The 16623-nt window shown below is 33.9% G+C and overlaps 1 protein-coding gene across 6 annotated transcripts in view; it reads left to right on the top strand.

Annotated features, from left to right (window-relative positions):
- Nucleotides 1–16623, top strand: part of CSRNP3 (cysteine and serine rich nuclear protein 3) — a gene marked incomplete at its 5' end in the record, with an annotated part of 250330 nt that overhangs the window by 75216 nt on the left and 158491 nt on the right. The window lies entirely within an intron of this gene.

Below are 16623 nucleotides of genomic sequence, written 5' to 3'. Positions count from 1 at the left end.
GAGGCAGAAATGAGTCCAAACAAAGTTAAGCAAATAGCAATTGAAAATAATTTCCTATGTGTCTTCAGTTTTCTGAAATAGATTCATCTTTTCGAAATTAAATCATCTGAGCTCTTTTGAACGTCTAATACTAGTCAGTGAGTTGTGGAATACTTGCAGTGCTGAGTACAAAACATTCACTTCCCAGGTGAGAAAACGGTGTTTGTTTTTAAAAGAATGCTGCTCTGAAATAAAAGCCTTGAAAACCCGAAAATTCGGTAGTTGTTTGGATATTGGTAAACCTCAGAACCAAGGCCAGGTTCATGCACTACAGTAAGTGCAGCTTTCTACACATATATACTTCTCCTAAGCAGTTCATGTGAACAACATCATTTAACTTAAGGTGATATGTTCAAACTGAAAATTGTAGCCATTTAAAGTTGCATTCCTTGTAACAGATGCTCCTATGAAGATTTTGAAATAGGCAAATCCTTTCCAACACTTCCATGTCCACTCAACACCAGTCATTAGGAGACTGGTGATTTTCAAATTATGTTTTAGAAGAGTTAACATCCTTCAAAGCAAAACTAAACAAGGTCAATAAAAAACCCTAGGGCATTTGTGCTTGGGGATTTTTTAGCTCACCAAAACAGCCTTTTAAAATTCACACTGAAATTTATACAATGTGGCTCTGTGATCCCTCTAATTCCATTTTTAACCTTCCTCTCCATTTTTAACCTTTGTCTCCCCGACCACCAAGAATTCAAAAGTTTGTTTGGTATTCGTGAATTCTCCCTCATCACTGTTAGAAGGATTTAGAATAAAAATAGGTGTAACTTTATAAGACTGTTTAGCTTCTGTATTATTTATCTCTTGACTAAAGTAGAACTTATTTTTAATGAACTTGTAGAAAATATAAAAAAGTAAGGAGAAGATAAAGGAACACTTGGGAGAAGGGAGAAAACAATAGCTGTTTTGAGAACAAGATTCTCTAGTTACATAGGAAAGTTACTGTCAATCAATGGATTTGGGGGATAAGTTTTGTTTGAAACTTATCTATAGCCTTTTGCCTCTTCCTCTAAGTGACTGTAGCCTTGTGGTAGGCACACACCTTGCTGTCACCCATGGTGCCTAGAAGAGCACTGAACATTGAATGATGCTTAGACTTCTTTATTGAGTGGACAGATTAATTTTCAGACAATTTTTACACTTTTTTGATAAATAAAAATTGTATATATTTAATGTGCACAACATGATGTTTTGACTTATGTATGCATTGTGAAATTATTACCACATTCAAGCTAATTAACATTTCCATCACCTCACAGTTAGCTTTTTTTCTTTTTCGGCGGTGGTGGTGGTGAGAACATAAGATCTACTCTTTTGGCAAATTTCAAGAATGAAATATATTATTTTTATAATTTCAGATGATTTTTTTTTAAACTGGAGAGAATGAGTCTACTGGATGCCCTTATCCTTAGAAAAGCAACAGTGCACATTTAAATTCAAGAGACTCAGGAACACTATTCATTTCCTTTTCTGTGTACCTTGAGAGTGCTCCTTCTCCAAGCCCTAGAGCGCGGCAGGAGCTCCTAGTATTTCTCAACTGTTACCCCTTTAGCCACTCCCGAACAACACCATCAATCTAGACCCTGTTTCTCTGAGATCTTCCTACTCTAGTGCAGTGCAGCATTTTCCACACACCTGTGATTTTTTTTTAAACCTTCAGCATGCTTAAACCTCCTCCCTCTTGTCTATGCTTCTCCTAAAGTTACAAATTGACTCTCTCCTGGAAAAATCAATTGCAGGCCTTCTCTATGCAAGGTGCCTATTGATTTCTATAGCTTGTGAGCTCACAAAGTACCTATAATGTTCATTTAAACACCATTAGGTCTTACAATTGCAGATCAAAATACTTTCCAGATGAAAGTAATGTTCTAGTAGTGTACAGGGGTTTGAAAAATGATAGGTCAGGCACTTGTTATGAGCACCTGAACAGTTCCCTGGAGGGTAAAAGTTTGAGTGGAGAGTGGTTTTATTTTGATAAAATAAACTATTTGATAGCTATTTTGCTATCTGGTCATAACTTTCCTGCTTCATCACTATGGCACGAGTCTATGGAGGAGGAGATGTCTGTTGTGTACAGAGGAGACAGCAGGCTAGTGAAAGCAGCCGCGAAGTTTGATTAGCTCTCTCAGCTACTTTTCGTTGCAAGTATTCAAGGGTTTTGAGGGAAATATTTACCGATACTCCTCTGTAAGGAAACAGTGGTATGCATCATTGAGCACCTTGTAACTGAATGTGTGAGGATAACAACGATTTGGGATAAACGGTGGGGAGGAGGGGTAAAAAAAAATAGATGGAAATGTGACAGTAACAGGGGGATTTCCTGTTACTGTGGGTTGTTCTCAGCCTGATCTCCAGTACAAAACCTTATTATTTTATAAAATTGGGCAAATTGAGGGAGAAAATGCATTTGAATTTTTTTAGAGGATCCAATGATCTTATATATGAGTAAGAAAAAAAAGAGTAGAGTCAACCCTCATTTTGAATTCAAAGAATGTTAGAACTAGTAGAGCCTTTGAGAACATCTAGACTGACCCTTGTTTTACAGATGTGGAGACCACAGCCCAGGGAGAGTTACTTGACAAGAATCCAAATGTGAGCTAGTGGCAGAGAACTTTATTGTGGATCCCTAGAGGACTGACCTTTCTACTAGACTGTGCTGCTCTCTGATGGGTCTGATATATCACTGACTACTACGTAGAGGGACCCAAATCATCAAGTGAAAGACGTGGCTGTATCTTTTGTGCCAGCTCCTCTTAGAAACAGAATGAGCCCATCTTTCGGCATCTCATCTCTGTTGCCTTTTTCTTCAGTTGGTTTCTATTGAAAGTGTGCATATCTCCTGGCTGTAATACAATGCCAGTGATGAGTTTATGAATAAATTCAATGAGCATAAAGAAGTAGTGGACAGAGAATTCGATTTGAGTGTGAATGAACCATTTCTCTTCCTCCTGCTGTAAGTGACAGGGCTGACTGTTGAGATTTTGCTTGTGTGTCCCTGACATTGATGAAAATATCTTACAGCAAAAATGTTGTTTTACACTTACATGAATGAAATTGGTTTGTCTTGGTGACATAATGCTACTTGTGATAATGTGAAAATGTTACGATGAAAAGTAGGTGAGATGCAGTCTGCGGTGTGCATCTTCACTGGCAGCTAACAAATAGAAGGTTATTTCATTTACTTTAGAAGTAAAACCTTTGTATATTCCACTTCTGCCAGAAGGGTGAATGGTCATCCTAGATTCCCTGAAAAAAAAAAAAAAAATGATACCCTTCCATCCCTTGAACTCCAGGACCCTACATTACTTTTACTTGTTCAATAATTCAAGACTTCAGAAACCCACTTAACTTGCATTTCAATGAGACTCAGTCACAGCTTCTGACTGAATGCAGTAATTATATTCCATTTTACTGCCTAGGTAAAGAATTGGCTTTTATGTTTGCTTGTTTGTTTTAAGCCCTGAAAAACTTAAATTTGGCTTTAAATGTAAAAGCACAATTAGACCGAGTTTCAAATAAAATTTTATATATTGATATCATAGTGAATCTAGAAAAACAACACATTGCTTGTGGTTTTAACTCTCAGTTAGGTACTATAAAAAACTAATTATAAAGATAGTTCTGGTGGTGTTAATGGTACTATTTTTTACATTATTCAAGGGATAAGGCCCTATTAGCATGAGATCCAAAATACTTTATAGAAAATCTTCCATTTTTCCACAGCTCTTATATACTCAGGATGTCTATAGATGGAACTGATCTTGTAGCTGAATTTCATAAAGAGTACAAGAAGTAGAGCTGCTATTAAATATTAAAGACACCACCTTTACATTAGTGATCAGAATATTTTCACCTGACAATGTAATTTGTTCACAAATATTTCTTAGAGTATTTGCATTTTATAAACTTCTTGATAAGAATCATATCTTTATTTTGGGGTCATCTAGAAGTGGTCGTGGGCAATAAGGAGATGACTACCCAATTGCAAAATAGTGTGACTTGAAAAATGGATCCAAATGAATTTGGGTGATTAAAATTCTACTCAGCATTTTCAAAGTCCCATAATCTTTTGGCTTTGGTTTGAATACCAGAGGCTGACTGGCATTATACTTGTTGTTTATGATGGTGATGATAAAATCATAGTGCCTGAAGCAACTGTCCTTGTGTTTCTCAAAAGATTTTAAAATTCATCATGCAAATCAGGCAATCTGATGCTTTCTGACAGCTCGAGGGAAGTATACTTGTGTGCATGTGAATGCAAAAAAGAATTAAACCTGGTTCTGCTAAAAAAAAAAAAAAAAAAAGCCAGTTGGTGCTATTTCTGAATTGGCTGCAATATTTAACCATTTCACTCTGGAAAGTACTTGTTTGTACTCTGAAAATGTTCCTTCTTTTTTTGTCTGAAGAATTTGGGAATAAACCGGGAATGTTTTAGGGCCACAGAATTATTGTACCATATGTTTTATATGTTTGGCTACAGTGATCAGGCATGAACTAGAATAGTTAAGTGTCTGAAATTTACTGAATTCCATTGAGAATTAGATTAATGTTAAAAGTACTTTTTTAAATGTAATGAAGAAAGAGCAGTCATAATAAATATAACAAAACATAAATATTTGATTTTCAACCAAAGGTCAGCATATAAAAACTAGAAAGGCATTTTCTTTGAATGATGTTTAATTTTCAGGTAGGAAAGTATATATGTATATGTATAGCTGATTCACTTTGTTATAAATCAGAAACTAACACATCATTGTAAAGCAATTATACTCCAATAAAGATGTTTAAAAAAAAAAGAGAGAAAAAAATAAATAAAATTGAAATGGACACTCAATTTTTTGCATTTGGCTTTACCTCATCTCACAAATATTATAACAATGGAGCAGTAATGAAGATTGATTTATGTAATTTACAATTCTAGAAATTTGAATGAAATGTTATGAAACTCGCTTTATATAATGAACTATTAAATCACTTTAAGAACCTTAATGGATATCTGCAGTGGTCTTAGCATGGCAAAAAATAAAAACCTCAAACCAAATTCTAATAAAACGATTTCCAAAGTACTGTGAAAGCTGGTGAAGATTGCTGCACCAAGTGCTAAAAGCACTAGATATTTCTGGCTGAAATACAATAGTGGGTCCCATTAATTGTGATATTGTGGAGACTGAAATGCACTCAGTGCTATATATTTTTATGCCATGATTGAATGATAATGTTAGTGGATATAAAAATGTATATATTTTAGTTTTAAATCATATTAATAAAATTACTTTTAAATATTCACAATTAAGAATACTTAATATATTTCATTTTAAAATTTGCTCTGATGCCCACGATTTATACATTTCAAAAAATGTATATATTTTGAATCTTAACAATGCCAGCATTTGGGGTATTTAGTTCCATCTTTGAGGAAACTTGTTTTGAAGAAATAAGGACTATTAATTTTAAACATAGTTAATTTTTCTAACTTTTTAGCCTGTTCTATTTCATAATTTCTCCAAAGATGTTGTCCCTTATCTTCTTGCTATGTCAGCTCTGACTTTCTGTTGTTTGCTGTTTCTATGACAACCATCATGTTGGCTTGAAGACAGTAGTACATATTTCAGATACATATACAATTCTAGACACACACACACGCACACTTTTAGAATTTTTTATTTACCAAAAAAATTGATGATTAGGCTGACAATTATAGTGGTCATTAATCAGTACTAAAATTAAATGCTATGCTAACGTCATGGCTCCATAAGATATATATCATATATTTGACCTCGATTTTTTAAAAAATATGCATAAAGCTAGATGAGCTGCAAAAGAAAACTGAGGGAGTAAACTTAACTAAAATTTATGGACGCTAATAAAGAAGCATATATATTTTAAAAGTCCCCTCAATATGAGATAAATATTTTGATGAAAAAAAGAATGAATGGAATTCAGGATAAACAACCTAAATAAGCATTGTTATTTTCAATAAAGCAGCTCTTACATTTTTAGGATTCGCTAGCTTTGCGGCTAGAATAAAGAAATGGTTGAAATTTATGATTACAATATTTTAAGTTCCTTGCTGGCAAGGGCTGTGTCTTATATTTCCCCCACATTACTTAATGTTAATAATCATAATAGCAAGCTTTATTAAACATTTTATCATTTGCCAGGCATTGTGCTAGATGTTTTAAACAAATTATTTTATTTGATTCTTATAACGCTAGGTCCTAAATAAATTTATTTTTGATTGGTATGTTCATGACTTTTTTCTAAAAAGTACATGTCTTAATTGATCAAATGATTTCTGTCATCTTAAACATGACGACATGAGTGAAGTGAAATAGGCTAACTAATTGTATAGAAATTCATTAAGATTGTTGGATACAATTAGGGTCTCCTTCAACAGGTACAGACCCATAGGAAAAATGTTTTTATATCACATGTTCATGGTTTCCAATGTATGCATATAATATTGTCAGTATAAATGAAATCACTCTCCAAACTTCCTACATAGTTTTAAATTTATTAATAAGTCAGAATTCAATATTCTAAATTAGAACATTGAAATATTTGGAATCAATGTATTTAACATTTATTTATTACTTTAAAAAGCTAAATATTTAAAAAATTTTAGCTTTAATTTTTGCAGTATTTTTTCTTATGGTGAAAAATTATAAAGAAACTATATGCTATGCAATTGTTTAAATAATCTATGGAAAACCCATATAATAGATTCCCATGTGGCCATTAAAAAGAGCTAAACAAATGTATCTATTGACATAAAAACATATTCACATTAATAAATAATTCACATTAATTGCAAAATTATATTGCAGTTTCATTCCATTTGTAAAATCTTACACATGAGGTATGAATGTAATAAGATCCAGAAACAAAATGAGAAACACATATTTTCTATAGAAAACCTTAAGTTTTCTCTGAATAGTGGCATTATGGGTAATTTTAATTATCTATGTATTTGTCAATATTTCACAAAATCTATATATTTTCTCAATTTATATTAATATATTTTAGCTTAACAGGATTTATTGTGTCCATTTATTACAATAGCTTTCTAGAATATTTCACTAATATAATTATTGCTGTTATAATATGTTTATAAATTTTCCCCTAAAGTTGGAAATCATAGTTCAAAGGGTACATTTTAATTGCCCTCCAGAAAATTTTACCAGTTTATGTGCTCACTTCTAGTAATTGAAGTAACTGAGTGCCTTTTCCTCTAACATCTTGCCAACCTTAGTAGGCATTCTCTCACTCTCTCGGTGCATACTTATATACGTACATATACACCTGGCCAATTTGATAGGCAAAAACTGATAATCTCTCTTTTTTTTTTAACATCTTTATTGGAGTATAACTGCTTTACAATGGTGTGTTAGTTTCTGCTTTATAACAAAGTGAATCAGCTATACATATACATATGTCCCCATATCTCCTCCCTCTTGTATCTCCCTCCCATCCTCCCTATCCCACCCCTCTAGGTGGTCACAAAGCACCGAGCAAAAGTGATATTCTCTTAATGCTTTAACTTGAATTTCTCTGAATAGTAGGAAGCTAATTATTTATATATTTATTTATTTGCCCTTTTTTGTGTGTATAAATTGTCTATTTTGGTTCTTTTTTTATTATGATTTTCTTTTTCATTGTTTTATATTGAGGATTTTTTATTAACATATATGCAATAGTATCATTCCTATTTTGTCATTGGTCTTTTAACTCTGTTTATGTTTGCCATAGAAATATGTCTTTGTGGTCAAATATATCATGGATTTGACTTTTAGGTGATGTTTGGGGAGACCTCAGCTCCAAAGATTAATTGCACACAAATAACCTCCTCTAGAACTTTCATAAATTTCCATTAAAAATTTAGATCATTAGACCAATTGAAAATTATGTTGGCGTACTCTGTGAAATAGATAAATTTCCAGTTTTCCTAAAATCATATACTGAATAATATAATATTTTCTATCAATTTGAAGTTCTGTTCTTATCTTGAACCAAATTCTTATTCAGTGTTTGTAGTAGGATCAGTGTCTGTAGTTTTCTTTCTATTTCATCACCTAGATGGTTATACCTAAACCAACAACACTGTTACATTATGACTCTGTAGTAAGTTTTATCTCACAAAGGAGTTCCCAATATTCCCTAACCCACTGCTATGAAGAGAAACACAATACACTACCATACTCTTTAAAGACTCTATTAGTTATTCTCACATAATTATTATTTGAATTTTATAAGAATATTGTCAAGCTACCAAAAAAACCACTGCTATGCCATTGGATTTACGTTAAATTTATAGGTTAATTTGGGCCATAAGGCAAATTGACACCTTATAATTCCATTCCAGGAATGTCAGATAATCTTTCTATATTTAACTGTCATTTTACCCACAGTAGAGTTTTATGCTTTTCTTCTTGCGGTGAATTTTTCTTGAGTCCCTAAGTTTTTAAAATATTTTCATACCTGTTACGAATGAGACTTTTCTATATATGTTCTAACAGATTAATTTTTGGTACTAAGAAAGGCATAGGGTTTTTTCTTTTAATGGAAATGTTTCCAGGTTTTCACCTTTAATTTGACTGTAGGATATCCTTTATCTTATATTAAGGAGGTATCCTTCCATTAAAGGTTTTTAATTAATAATGAACATAAAGTTACATCAAATTCTTCACTGGAATATATCAAGATAATCCTATTTTTCTTCAAACTTTTAATATGATGAAGTGAAAACTATTTTTTCTAATATAAAACTATTATTGCTTTTGACTCTGTTTTATCATAAAATATTCTTTAATTTCACATGAGAATATAATTTAGTCTGGAAATGTGGGTATATTAAGAGGTCCTTAAAAATGTTCAAGGTTATTTTAAAATCCACTTAAAAATATGTTTCATTGAGAGAGAACAAAGTTGAAGGTGTCACTCTTCCTTATTTCAAACTGTATTACAAAACTATAGTAATTAAAACAGTATGGTACTGGCATAAAAACAGACCGTAGATCGCTGGAACAGATTAAATACCCCTAAAATAAACTCAGGCATGTTTGACCAACTAATACTTTACAAGGGAGTCAAAAACACTCAATGAAGAAAGGAGAGTCTCTTCAATAAATGGTGTTGGAAAAACTGTACATTCATATAAAAATAATGAAACTGGACCCCTATCATACACCGTTCACAAAAATTAACTTGTAAAGGATTAAGGACTTAATTGTAAGGCTGAAAACTGCAAAACTCCTAAAGGAAAATATATGGGAAAATCTCCTTGACATTGTTCTTGGCAATAGGTTTCTGGAAATGACACTAAAAGCACAAGCAACGAAAGCAAAAATCAACAAGTAATACTACATCAAACTGAAAAGCTCTGCACAGCAAATAAAATAATCAACAAAATGAAAAAGCAATCTGTGGAATAGAGGAAGTATTTGCAAATAATATATCTCATAAGGAGTTAATATTCAAAATATATAAGGAATTCATGAAACTCAATAATAAATAAATTATCCATTAAAAAAATGGGCAAAGGACCTGAATAGAATTTTTCCAAAGTAGACATATGATGACCAACAAGTTCATGAAAAGGTGCTCAACTTCAGTAATCATCAGGGAAATGCAGATCGAAACAGCAATGAGAAATTACCTCACACTTGTTAGAATAGCTACTATCAAAAAGACAAGAGATAACAAATGTTGGCAAGAACGTGGAGAATAGGGAACCCCTGTGCAGCCACTATGGAAAACAATATGAGGTTCCTCAAAAAATTAAAACCATATTCCCACATCTGGGCAAATGCCCAGAGGAAATAAAATCACTATCTCAAAGAGAAATATGCACCCCTTATGTTCATTGCAGCATTATTTACAGTAACCAACCTGTGTCCATTGATGGATGAATGAATATAGAAGTTGTGGTGTATATATACAATGGATATTATTCAGCCATAAAAAGAAGAAAATCCTGCCATTTGTGACAACATGGATGGAATTTTGGGCATTAATGCTAAGTGAAATAAGTCAGACAGAGAAAAACAAATACTGTATGATCTCACTTATATGTGATATTAAAAAACAAACAAACTCATAGAAACAGAATAGACTGATGGTTTCCAGAGTCTGGAGGGTGGGGGAAACACGGAGACGTTGATCAAAGGCTACAAAAATAAATAAACACAATAAAATGTTTCAAAATGCATTTCAAATCCACACAAACACACACACACACACACATATGGTAATAAGAAAAAAATGGTGCAAAAAAGCGCTATACTTTTTTCCACTTAACTGGGGAGTAGTAAAAAGATAAAGTATAGATATTGCTTAATGTGGAAGAAGGAAAAGCTAGAAACACTAGTGTTTAGTACAAATAAATAGATATAGTGGTTTGCTGAGTCTTCTTTACCTATTTTGCAAATGGGTTAAAGGATAAATCATTCACTTTATTAAAAAAAAATCTTTCTTCAACATTGAGGTATGATAAAAGGGAACAAAATTGCTCTGTTCAGCATCCCACATATTGTAGCTGCAGATTAACTTTAAACACATTTTTGTTTCTTTGTGGCCAATTTTTGTTTTGATAGCCTCCATCTGGCATTGATCTGCATTCATTTTGTAGTCTGATTACCAGGCATGAATCAAAGAAATCAACTGGTTCCTCTATCTTAAAAGGCTGGGAGAAATTACCTTTTTAGATTTCTTTCTTTTTTATTTTTTAGTATTTAAATTCTCTATGTAAGATAAAAGAGAGAGAGAATTCATTCAGTATGGTGGTAAAACAGGACTTGTCAACACAACCACATTGACTTTATTTTCCTTACTGGTAATAAATAACTATACCCGTTTTTTAATTGCATTTCTTTTACTGGTAATACTTGGCATTTGTCCTAGCACTTCTGTAAAATAGTCAGTTAATGGTCATGGTTATGGTAGTCAAGACTTTTTACTCAAGTGAAGAAGCCCTACACAATCTAGCTTAAACAAAAAAGAGCTATCTTAGTTCAAGTAACTGAGAAAGGCAAAAAGGGATCTGGAGGTCAAATACCAACCTCAGTGCTTCCTCCAACCCCCATGACATGGCTCTGTTCTCACTATGGGAGGGCCTCATTTTCTCCCACTGCATATGGGGTTATGGGTTTCCCTTAAGATCTATGGAAGATATGTGCCTACACATAGACATACACATCTTCCTAGCACTATTTTCTTTTTTTTTTTTTGGATTTTAATTGTTTTTTAAACATCTTTATTGGAGTATAATTGCTTTAGTTAGTTAGTTATAACTAGTTTAGTTAGTTAGTTAGTTTCTGCTGTATAACAAAGTGAATCAGCTATATGTATACATATATCCCCATATCCCCTCCCTCTTGCGTCTCCCTCCCACCCTCCATATTCCACCCCTCTAGGTGGTCACACAGCACCAAGCTGATCTTCCTGTGCTATGCTGCTGCTTCCCACTAGCTAACTCTTTTACATTTGGTAGTGTATATATGTCAATGCCACTCTCTCACTTCATCTCAGTTTACCCTTCCCCCTCCCTGTGTCCTCAAGTCCATTCTCTACATCTGCGTCTTTATTCCTGTCCTGCCCCTAGGTTCTTCAGAACCTTTTTTTTTTTTTTTTTTTTAGATTCCATATATATGTGTTAGCATACGGTATTTATTTTTCTTTTTCTGACTTACTTCACTCTGTATGACAGTCTCTAGGTGCATCCACCTCACTACAAATAACTCAATTTCGTTTCCTTTTATGGCTGAGTAATATTCCATTGTATATATGGGCCACATCTTCTTTATCCATTCATCTGTCGGAGGACACTTAGGTTGCTTCCATGTCCTGGCTATTGTAAATAGAGCTGCAATGAACATTGTGGTACATAACTCTTTGAATTACGGTTTTCTCAGGGTATATGCCCAGTAGTGGGATTGCTGGGTCGTATGGTAGTTCTATTTTTAGTTGTTTAAGGAACCTCCATACGGTTCTCCATAGTGGCTGTATCAATTTACATTCCCACCAACAGTGCAAGAGGGTTCCTTTTTCTCCACACCCTCTCCAGCATTTATTGTTTGTAGATTTTTTGATGATGGCCATTCTGACTGGTGTGAGGTGATACCTCATTGTAGTTTTGATTTGCATTTCTTTAATGATTAGTGAGTTGAGCATCCTTTCATGTGTTTGTTGACAATCTGTATATCTTCTTTGGAGAAATATCTATTTAGGTCTTCTGCCCATTTTTGGATTGGTTTGTTTGTTTTTTTGCTATTGAGCTTCATGAGCTGCTTGTAAATTTTGAATATTAATCCTTTGTCAGTTGCTTTGTTTGCAAATATTTTCTCCCATTCTGAGGGTTGTCTTTTCGTCTGGTTTATGGTTTCCTTTGCTGTGCAAAAGCTTTTAAGTTTCATTAGGTTCCATTTGTTTATTTTTGTTTTTATTCCCTTTCTCTAGGAGGTGGGTCAAAAAGGATCTTGCTGTGATTTATGTCATTCAGTGTTCTTCCTATGTTTTCCTCTAAGAGTTTTATAGTGTCTGGCCTTACAATTAGGCCTTTAATCAATTTTGAGTTTATTTTTGTGTATGGTGTTAGGGAGTGTTCTAATTTCATTCTTTGACATGTAGCTGTCCAGTTTTCCCAGCACCACTTATTGAAGAGGCTGTCTTTTCTCCATTGTACGTTCTTGCCTGCTTTATCAAAGATAAGGTGACGATATGTGTGTGGGTTTACCTCTGGGCTTTCTATTCTGTTCCATTGATCTATATTTCTGTTTTTGTGCCAGTACCATACTGTCTTGATTACTGTAACTTTGTAGTATAGTCTGAAGTCAGGGAGCCTGATTCCTCCAGCTCCGTTTTTCTTTCTCAAGATTGTATTGGCTAATCGGGGTCTTATGTTTTTCCCTACAAATTGTTACATTTTTTGTTCTAGTTCGGGGAAAAATGCCATTGGTAGTTTGATAGGAATTGCACTGAATCTGTAGATTGCTTTGGGTAGTATTAGTAATTTTCACAATGTTGATTCTTCCAATCCAAGAGCATGGTATATCTCTCCATCTGTTTGTATCATCTTTATTTTCTTTCATCAGTGTCTTATAGTTTTCTGCAAACAGGTCTTTTGTCTCCTTAGGTAGGTTTATTCCTAGGTATTTGATTCTTTTTGTTGCAATGATAAATGGGAGTGTTTCCTTAATTTCTCTTTCAGATTTTTCATCATTAGTATATAGGAATGCAAGAGATTTCTGTGCATTAGTTTTGTATCCTGCTACTTTACCAAATTCATTGATTAGCTCTAGTAGTTTTCTGGTAGCATCTTTAGGATTCTCTTTGTATAGTATCATGTCATCTGCAAGCAGTGACAGTTTTACTTCTTCTTTTCCTATTTGGATTCCTTTTATTTCTTTTTCTTCTCTGATTGCTGTGGCTAAAGCTTCCAAAACTATGTTGAATAATAGTGGTGAGAGTGGGCATCCTTGTCTTGTTCCTGATTTTAGAGGATATTATTTCAGCTTTTCACCATTGAGAACAATGCTGGCTGTGGGTTTGTCATATATGGCCTTTATTATGATGAGTTAAGTTCCCCCTATTTGTACTTTCTGGAGAGTTTTTATAATAAATGTGTGTTGAATTTTGTCAGAAGCTTTTTCTGCATCTATTGAGATGATCACATGGTTTTTATCCTTCAGTTTGTTAATATGGTATATCACATTGCTTGATTTGCATATATTGAAGAATCCTTGCATTCCTGGGATAACCCCACTTGAACATGGTGTAGGATCCTTTTAATATGCTGTTGGAGTCTGTTTGCTAGTATTTTGTTGAGGATTTTTGCATCTATGTTCATCAGTGATATTGGCCTGTAGTTTTCTTTTTTTGTGACATCTTTTTCTGGTTTTGTTATCAGGGTGATGGTGGCCTCATAGAATGAGTTTGGGAGTATTTCCTCCCTCTGCTGTATTTTGTAAGAGTTTGAGAAGGATAGGTGTTAGCTCTTCTCTAAATGCTTGATAAAATTCGCCTGTGAAGCCATCTGGTCCTGGGCTTTTTTTTGCTGGAAGATTTTTAATCACAGTTTCAATTTCAGTGCTTGTGATTGGTCTGTTTATATTTTCTATTTCTTCCTGGTTCAGTCTCGGAAGGTTCTGCTTTTCTAAGAATTTGTCCATTTTTTCCACGTTGTCCATTTTATTGGCATATAGTTTCTTGTAGTAATAGCTCATGATCCTTTGTATTTCTGCAGTGTCAGTTGTTATTTCTCCTTTTCCATTTCTGGTTCTGTTGATTTGAGTCTTCTCCCTTTTTTTCTTGATGAGCCTGGCTAGTGGTTTATCAATTTTGTTTATCTTCTCAAGGAACCAGTTTTAGTTTTATTGATCTTTGCTATTGTTTCCTTAATTTATTTTTCATTTTTTTCTGACCTTCTGATCTTTATGATTTCTTTCCTTCTGCTAACTTTGGGGTTTTTTTGTTCTTGTTTCTCTAATTGCCTTAGGTGTAAGGTTAGGTTGTTTATTTGAGATTTTTCTTGTTTCTCGAGGTAGGAAGGTATTGCTATAAACTTCCCTCCTAGAACTGCTTTTGCTGCATCCCATAGGTTTTGGGCCATCGCATTTTCATTGTCATTTGTTTCTAGGTATTTTTTGATTTCCTCTTTGATTTCTTCAGTGATCTCTTGGTTATTTAGTAGCATATTGTTTAGCCTCCATGTGTTTGTATTTTTTACAGTTTTTTTCCTGTAATTGATATCTAGTCTCATAGCGTTGTGGTTGAAAAAGATACTTGATATGATTTCAGATTTCTTAGATTTACCAAGGCTTGATTTGTGACCCAAGATATGATCTATCCTGGAGAATGTTCCATGAGCACTTGAGAAGAAAGTGTATTCTATTGTTTTTGGATGGAATGTCCTATAAATATCAGTTAAGTCCATCTTGTTTAATGTGTCATTTAAAGCTTGTGTTTCCATATTTATTTTCATTTTGGATGATCAGTCCATTGGTGAAAGTGGGGTGTTAAAGTCCCCTACTATTATTGTGTTACTGTCGATTTCCCCTTTTATGGCTGTTAGCATTTGCCTTATGTATTGAGGTGCTCCTATTTTGGGTGCATAAATATTTACAGTTGTTATATCTTCTTCTTGGATTGATCCCTTGATCATTATGTAGTGTCCTTCTTTGTCTCTTTTCTTTATTATAAAGTCTATTTAGTCTGATATGAGAATTGCTACTCCAGCTTTCTTTTAATTTCCATTTGCATGGAATATCTTTTTCCATCCCTTCACTTTCAGTCTGTATGTGTCTCTAGGTCTGAAGTGGATCTCTTGTAGACAGCATATATACAGATCTTGTTTTTGTATGCATTCAGCGTTTTGGCTGTGTCTTTTGGTTGGAGAATTTAATCCATTTACAATTAAGGTAATTATCGATATGTATATTCCTATTACCATTTCTTAATTGTTTTGGGTTTGTTTTTGTAGGTCTTTTCCTTCTCTTGTGTTTCCTGCCTAGAGAAGTTCCTTTAGCATTTGTTGTAAAGCTGGTTTTGTGGGACTGAATCCTGTTAACTTTTGCTTGTCTGTAAAAGTTTTAATTTCTCCGTCGAATCTGAATGAGATCCTTGCTGGGCAGAGTAATCTTCGTTGTAGGTTTTTCCCTTTCATCACTTTAAATATGTCCTGCCACTCCCTCCCGGTATGCAGAGTTTCTGCTGAAAGATCAGCTGTTAACCTTATGGGGACTCCCCTGTATGTTATTTGTTGCTCTTCCCTTGCTGCTTTTAATATTTTTTCTTTGTATTTAATTTTTGATAGTTTGATTAATATGTGTCTTGGCCTGTTTCTCCTTGGATTTATCCTGTATGGGACTCTCGGCCCTTCCTAGACTTGATTGACTCTTTCCTTTCCCATGTTAGGGAAATTTTCAACTATAATCTCTTTAAACATTTTCTCAGACCCTTTTGTTTTATCTTCTTCTTCTGGGACCCCTATTGAATGTTGGTGCATTTAATGTTGTCCCCGAGGTCTCTGAGACTGTGCTCAATTCATTTCATTGTTTTTTCTTTATTCTGCTCTGCAGTAGTTATTTCCACTATTTTATCTTCCAGGTCACTTATCTGTTCTTCTGCCTCAGTTATTCTGCTATTTATTTCTTCTAGAGAATTTTAAATTTCATTTGTTGTGTTGTTCATCATTGTTTGTTCGCTCTTTAGTTCTTCTAGGTCCTTGTTAAACGTTTCTTGTATTCTCTCCATTCTATTGCCAAGATTTTGGATCATCTTCTCTATCATTACTCTGAATTCTTTTTCAGGTAGACTGCCTATTTCCTGTTCATTTATTTGGTCTGGTGGGATTTTACCTTGCTCCTTCATCTGCTGCGTATTTCTCTGTCTTCTTGTTTTGCTTAACTGACTGTGTTTGGTGTCTCCTTTTTGAAGGCTGCAGGTTTGTAGTTCCCATTGTTTTTGGTGTCTGCCCCCAGTGGGTAAGGTTGGATCAGTGGGTTGTGTAGGCTTCCTGGTGGAGGGGACTGGTGCCTGTGTTCTGGTGGATGTGGCTGGATCTTGTCTTTCTGGTGGGCA

The sequence above is a fragment of the Balaenoptera borealis genome, assembly GCF_965194805.1.
Source record: "Balaenoptera borealis genome assembly, chromosome: 6".
Lineage (NCBI taxonomy): Eukaryota > Metazoa > Chordata > Mammalia > Artiodactyla > Balaenopteridae > Balaenoptera > Balaenoptera borealis.
This window is presented reverse-complemented; position numbering and strand designations above follow the sequence as displayed.